The following is a 7,232-nucleotide window of genomic DNA, read 5'->3' as shown; positions in this document are numbered from 1 at the left end:
TTTAGGCCAACCAAAACCACATTTCTAGTTGAATACATGACCTGTCTGAAAGAATTTCCGTAGCTCTCCATAAGTGTGGCATTTCAGTTAGGATGACTGAGAGTGTGACAGTTGGGTCAAATCTGTGAAGGTTGCACCAGATAAATGGTGCTTCAGTACTCCAGCTACACGACCCCTCTAAGTGGTTGTCACTTATAAGGAGCATGCAGACCTCCATGATTTTTGTTTAATAATTGCAATTCCTTCACATTATGGCCCTAATACCAAAGTAAGAGTTCCACCTGAAAACATTTTCAGTTTATCAAAGTGTTTATGTTGTATTACCTTTCTGCAGAGAGACCAAAAGCCCTTCAGTACATCGAGTCAAAGTTAGAAAAGGAGAAATACAGAAGCAGGAAACTAAAGCTGAGAGATGTCCTGGAAATCACACCAGAAAGTCTAAAGAACTGCCCTCCTCAGACAACAGGAGATTTACCTTGGCATTTCCTCAGGAAGCTCATGGCTCTGAATGGGATGGCAAGAAGCACAAGCCTTGAGCACAGGGTACCCACTGATCAAACACTAACTATGGACAAAGAGGAGCTGGATATTCCTGAAGATTTTACTTTTCTCAGTGACACAGACACCAGTGATTCCCTGCACACCCTTGATGTTCTCTGTGCCATTCTGCTTTCCTCAGACAGTTTCCTACAGCAGGAGATCCTGTCCAAAATGTCCATGTGCCAGTTTGCTCTCCCTCTGCTGCTACCTGCCCTCGACACCCCCAAGTGCACCCTACTGCTGTGGGCCATGAGGGACATGGTGAGGAAGTGGAGGCCGCACTCCCTGTCAGAGAGTAGAGGGTTCAGAGAGGAGAGCCTGGTGCTCATGTCAATGCCAACCATTTCCTTTGTGCGGATGGGGAGCTGCAGCTTCTCCAAGTCCCACCTCCTCAATGAGGTTCTCATCCCCTCCCAGCAGCACCAGGATTTCTTCATCCATCGAGACATGGAGTCTGGGAACATCCCTCGGGAAATCGCAGGTGGGCTGCTCGAGATTTCCTGGTATTTCCCTGCTGGGAGGGAGAATCTGGATCTTTTCCCAGAGCCTGTTGTGGTTGCAAACCTGCGGGGAGACATTGAGTTGCACTGGCTGCAGTTCAGCTTTTTAACAGAGGTCTCCTCAGCAGTGTTCATATTAACGGAGAGCATCAGTGAGAGAGAATGCACGCTGTTATCATCTCTGCAGGGATCAGCCACTAAATACTACTTCATCTTCAATTATCAGGCTGGGAAAGCCAAGCAAACGCTGGAATTCCTGAAAAAGTTAGCCTCGATGCTGAAACTGAACAAGTCACATGTGCTGTGGAAAGGAGGTACCACAAATAAGGCACAATTTGTAAAAGTTCTGCAGTCTGCAATAGCAGCCATAATGAAATCTTCTCCCAAGAGAGTGAGTATAGAAGCCATGGCTGAGACAGCACGTCAATTAGGCATCCAGGTAGATGAGGATAACAAGGAATGTCAGACCCCAAACACATATGCAAAGGAAATCACTGCACAAATCAAAGATGTGGCAAAGTACAAGAGGGAAAAGCTGAGACTCCAAGGGGAGACATGGAGAAACTTGGCTGAAGTGGATAAAGAGCTGTGCCGAATGAGAAAGCAAGGAGACACCCCACTGGAGAACTATAAATCTCAGCTGAAAAAGAAATTAATGGATTTATGTGCTCAGCAGAATAAACATGACCTTACTGATGGTTTGATTACATTTATTACTGGAATAGAACACCTACATCACAGGGAGAAACATTACTTCCTGAAATGGATGAAGTTTGGCCTGGATCCCACTGCTAGGGAGAATCTTTCTAAACTATGGGATCAATATAAAGAGAAATGCAAAAACTCAAAAGATGACCCCAAAATGTTTGCAGAGTTAGACAAATTAATCTCTGCCAGTTCCTTAGGAGTGGAGCATTTCATGCGTGAGTTGGGGCAGTTTTATGAAGCTGAATGCTCAATGGTTAAAGAAGGTAAAATGGCAGAAAGCCAAAGGCAATTCACCCATCTCCCAAGCATAGCAGCTGACCTCATGCTGAAAGGGTTTCCCATGGAGATCATTGATGGAGACATTTCCAACATCCCACTGCAGTGGGTAACAGATGTTCTGAGTCAGCTTGATGCCAAGCTGGGGGGAAGGTACAGAATGCTGGTTCTGATGGTGCTGGGAGTACAGAGCACTGGGAAATCCACCCTCCTCAACACCATGTTCGGCCTGCAGTTTGCAGTGAGCAGTGGCTGATGCACACGGGGAGCCTTCATGTTACTCATTAAAGTGGCAGGGAACTTTCAGCAGGAACTGGGCTGTGATTTCATCCTGGTGATAGACACAGAAGGCTTGAAAGCCCCCGAAATGGCCAAGCTGGAGGATAGTTATCAACATGACAATGAGCTGGCCACCCTGGTGACTGGACTGAGTGACATCACCATCGTTAACATGGCCATGGAGAATGCCACTGAAATGAAAGATGTTCTGCAAATTGTGGTCCATGCATTTCTCAGAATGGAGAAAATTGGGAAAAAAAACAACTGCCAGTTTGTGCATCAGAATGTCAGTGACGTGTCTGCACATGAACAAAACATGAGGGACAGGAAACACCTCCTGGAACAGCTGAATGAAATGACCAAAGTTGCAGCCAACATGGAAAAGAAATGCAAGGAGATGAATTTTTCTGATATTATGGATTATGATCTGGAAAAACACAATTGGTACATTCCTGCTTTGTGGCACGGACTCTCCCCCATGGCTCCAGTGAATTTGGGATACAGTCAAAAGGTTTATGAATTAAAGAAATATTTGTTTGAATTTCTGAAAGATTGTTCACAAGAGAGAACTCCCAAGGACATTCCCCAATTTCTTGAATGGGTGAGGAGCCTGTGGAATGCTGTAAAACATGAGAACTTCATTTTCAGCTTTAGAAACAGCCTTGTTGATGAAGCCTATAACCAGCTGTCTGTGAAGTATGCAGAGTGGGAATGGGGTTTCCGGAAGGAGATACCTTTCTGGGTATCTGAAAAGGAAACTTTCATCCAAAATCAGCCACCAGATAAACTAGACCCTAATCTTTCAATCAGACTAAAGAGTGAGGCACAGGAAAAACTGAGGCAAGAAGCAGAGAAGATTTTGAATCATTTACAACAGTATTTTGAAAGTGGAGCAGCAAATCTGCACCTGATAGAAAAGTACAAAGAAGATTTTAGAAAAAGTGCCAATAGTCTCAGGAATGAACTGGAGAGTTATTCATTCAGCAAGTGGCAAGAAGCGATTCATATTAAAAAAGGCCAACACAAAACAGACTCTGTCCTGTCAGAGTACAAGAGAAAAATTGAAGAGAAAGTGGATGGGCTTCTGAACCATTGCAGGAAAAGCAACTGTAAATTAAATAATGATGAACTGGAGAAGGAATTGGAGAACATGTGGAGAGAGACATTGTCAGAATTATCACTCATTCCTTTACAGAGACGCAACATATTTGAAGATGTGGAGTTCTAGCTGAGAAGAGACCTAGCGGATAGGGGCAGTGCAGTCTGGAAGATGTTACGGGATGCCAAAAGCTTGTGTGCTTATAAAACACAAAATTTCAAAATGAAAAAGGAATACTTAGACTTAAAAGTGTTCAGAGGTTACACACTATCAATATCAGGTGTGAAAGAATTCTTGACACAGGAATGCTGGCATAAAACAGAGGCTTTAGCTAAATCCTTAATAGAAGAGTGCAATAGTTACACTGATGGAAAAGTAAATGGCAAAGCAGATTATGATGAAACTTATTGCAGAGAGTTGTTCTAAAGAGCCTAAAGGAAGCCTTTACATTGAAATCAAAAACAGGCTGAGAAACTCTTTTGTGAATGGAGAATTACAGAAGTTAATTCCCTTAAATGTAATGGTGATTCTCTTTTAATATCAGACACAGGTTGCAGCTTCCAAACAGATAAAGAAACAATGCTATTTCACATTTCACATCCCATCACATTTCACATCACATATCGATGTATGGCAAAATTAAAGAAGGAGGGAAAGACCCAAATGTGGAGATTCTGCACCTCTGTCTTAAGGAGCAAATCGCCAAAATCCCAATTTGTCCTCACCACTGCATTTTGCTGATACAGTGGTACCATCCAGTGACCTGCAAACCTTTCCCACATGAGTGTTCCCTCCAAGAGCCCCCGAATACGAACCATCCACTTCTGCTACTTAGAGGATCAATATCCTGTGCTTTTATGGCTAATCTGACACCAAACAGCCTGGCCCTGATGCTCGCCTTCTCTGGGGTAACACATGGGAGGGGGAAAGTACTTCAGAAACACCAATGAGGGAGGTTTGCAGCATAATGTAATGGGGAAAGGAGGGATGCAGCCAGCAACCCCAAAAGACCCTGAGGTTTCAAAGGGAATCCCCACAAACCCAACAGACACCAAGGCTCCATGGGAAACCCACCCCATCCCTGGGAATGGTCTTTCCCTCTGCTCTGCTCACTGCCCCGCACACATCTCTCATCCAGGGTAGTAAGGCTAAGAAGCCATGGTGCATTGGCTATTTGCCCTGTGATTGCCTGCTACCCTTCTGCATGGGGGTGCTGTGGGGAGAAGCCAGGGAAGGCAGTTAGTGGTGCTAAGAAATCTGTGGTCCCAGCTAGAAGGTCACATACTGCCATTTTGGCTAATACTTGCCTGGGTTTCCTCCCCCCTGCTCGCATGGCATGGTTTGGCCCAGCTCTGTCTGTAACATCCAAATGGATCCTTCTGGATGAAAGTGTCTATAAAGATGTGAATGAACATTTCAGTAATTCCTGTTGTATCCAAACGTGATTTTAAAATTGCTTTAAGTGAGCTGTGGCAGCCAAGGTTGAGCTTCACTGCCCTGACTTTCACTGATGTATAAATGCCGATGATTTGACTATTTACTGTCCTACAATTTTTGCCTGATCTCATTTGCTTGTTAGCCAGATACTGTATAAGCCCCAGTTCAGGCCAACCAGGAGCTTTATAAAATGAAATTCTAAAATGCCATGTTTGACTGATGTTGATTTATTTTGTGTATAAATGATCAAGAATTTTCAAAGAAAATTAAATGAGAAATGGTTTACAGGAGAGTGAGACGAGGTTTTGAGAGAGGAACATCCTGAGTACAATCTTTTTTCCTATTGATTTTCTGTGAATAAATGTTGGCCCAGGTAGCTGCCAGAGATAAAGTTTAAAACTGATCTGTGTATATTTTTATTCTCCTTTTGAGGATAACATGGATAAAAGAGACATTTAAGTGTGCATTGTTAGACAAATAAATATGTACGTGTGCCCACAAGATATATAGCACAGCCCTCCACATTTCTGTCTAGCCCCGCTAAGTTCCCACCATGGGGAAGAGGCTGCCCCTGTGCATCTGTACTGAGATTTGCTGGCTATTGATGAGAGAAATTTTCTCCATTTACGCTGGGGGGATGGGCGAGGAAGGGAAGTGGTGGATGCTGCCCTCTCCAAGGGATTAAAAAAAAGCCTAGAAATGTCACTTTTTGGCCAGGCATGCGATGCCCTTACACTCCGCTTGGTGCCATTTCTCTGTCTGTCTCTCTGTCTGTAATGGGATAGCTTTTAAATGCCTCATCTGATCAATTTCAAAATTTCAGGTGGTGCCCTGGGCACCAATGGCCAGAACCCTTTTGATTTGAGGGGAAATCAGTCAACTGAATATGAGGGAGAAATGAAGCTCCTGGCATCCCAGTGGAGTTTAAGATGTTGGCCACCTGAATGACTCATCTCCCAGAAAAAAACAACATGGAGGAGGGATGGAAGAGGGAATGGGGATGTATCGATGGGAGAATAGGGGCATGCACACAGCCCATGGCATGGGGGGAGAATGCAGGACCCTGGTGTGAAGGGCTCACATAACTCCTGGTGGCAGGTGTGATGCTGACAAAGCCAGGCCAGAGCCATAGGCCCATTCACTTGTGTGTGACTATCAAAGGAGTTAAATGTATTAGTATATATTCAGGCCAATTCACAAGTGTGTTAATAGAGATCAAAGGAGATGTTAATTGCATTGTTTTTGCCTAACTAGATCTTGTTGTTTACTATTACATTACATTTACATTAAGCATGCCTGGTAATTAAATAGACCTAGATCAAAGTGTGTGTTAATCTAAGAGTGTATTCAGATGTTAGAACTTCATGAAACGAATGGAATGTTACTTGTATTCTTTTCATGTATCTATTCTTATTATAATGTAAAGGCAGGCAGTTATATTATGTCTAAGCGTGTAATTAAATATCTCATTGAATGCAAATGAAGAGTGCTAAATTCAAAGCAATTGGCCATTGTGTGAGTAAGAACATGTCTCTGACTGTTGTGTGGAGAAGAAGCTATAAGTACTGATTCAAAGGAAGATCCTTTATCTCTGGACTGTTTGGATTCTAACAGGGTGGAATAACTAAACAAGAAGACGGAGATCCCCAGAGCTATTCTGGGTGGCCCTGAACTGGCAGATTACTACATCCCTGTTATCCTTTGGGGTTCACAAACTTTGACTCACCTGTTAATGTAATGTACCTGCTTTAACCTCTCAATAACACATTTATTTTTCTCAGCTAATAAACCTATAGTTAGTTAACTATAGCATTGGCTACCAGTGTTGTCCTTGGTGTAAGATCCAGAGTACCAACTGATGAGGGGGAAGTGACTGGTTTCTTGGAACTGGGAAGAACCTGATGTGGTGTGATTTTTGGTTTATGTGACCATTATCACTAAGTGCAGTTTGTTTGCGTGGTGAGATGGGCTGGAGAGCTTAAGGAGACTGTCTGTAACTCCATGGTAAGACTAGTCCAGTGATCCAGGAATTTATATTTGTTGCTGGTTTGGTGAAATGTAATTATAAATAGGGTGACCAGATGTCCAGTTTTTAAAGGGACAATCCCATATTTAAGCTGTCCTGACTTTTTCTTAAAAATGGGCAAACTATCCCATATTTTCAGTCTCCCCGCATGCATCAGTACTAATGAGTCCTGCTGCTGGCCGGATCCTTGCTCGCGAGACATCCTCCCACCAGTGCGGGGGGGGGGGGGGTGGGGGGGGTCCAGTGACCAGTGATGGGGGTGGGGATCCATAGCTGGTGGCAGGGATAAGATGCAGTGCGCAGGGCCAGCTGCTCCCCCTGCTGGTCTGTCAGTGCAGCCCCTGCTGGAAGCCGGCTTTCGACCAGC

General features: G+C 43.9%; 1 pseudogene; it reads left to right on the top strand.

The window, feature by feature from the left end:
* The first annotated feature begins 567 nt into the window (after positions 1–567).
* LOC140913582 (up-regulator of cell proliferation pseudogene) lies at positions 568–3,828 on the top strand (annotated as a pseudogene).
* Positions 3,829–7,232: the final 3,404 nt, after the last annotated feature.

This window comes from Lepidochelys kempii, chromosome 6, assembly GCF_965140285.1.
Source record: "Lepidochelys kempii isolate rLepKem1 chromosome 6, rLepKem1.hap1, whole genome shotgun sequence".
Classification (NCBI taxonomy): Eukaryota; Metazoa; Chordata; order Testudines; family Cheloniidae; genus Lepidochelys; species Lepidochelys kempii.
This window is presented reverse-complemented; position numbering and strand designations above follow the sequence as displayed.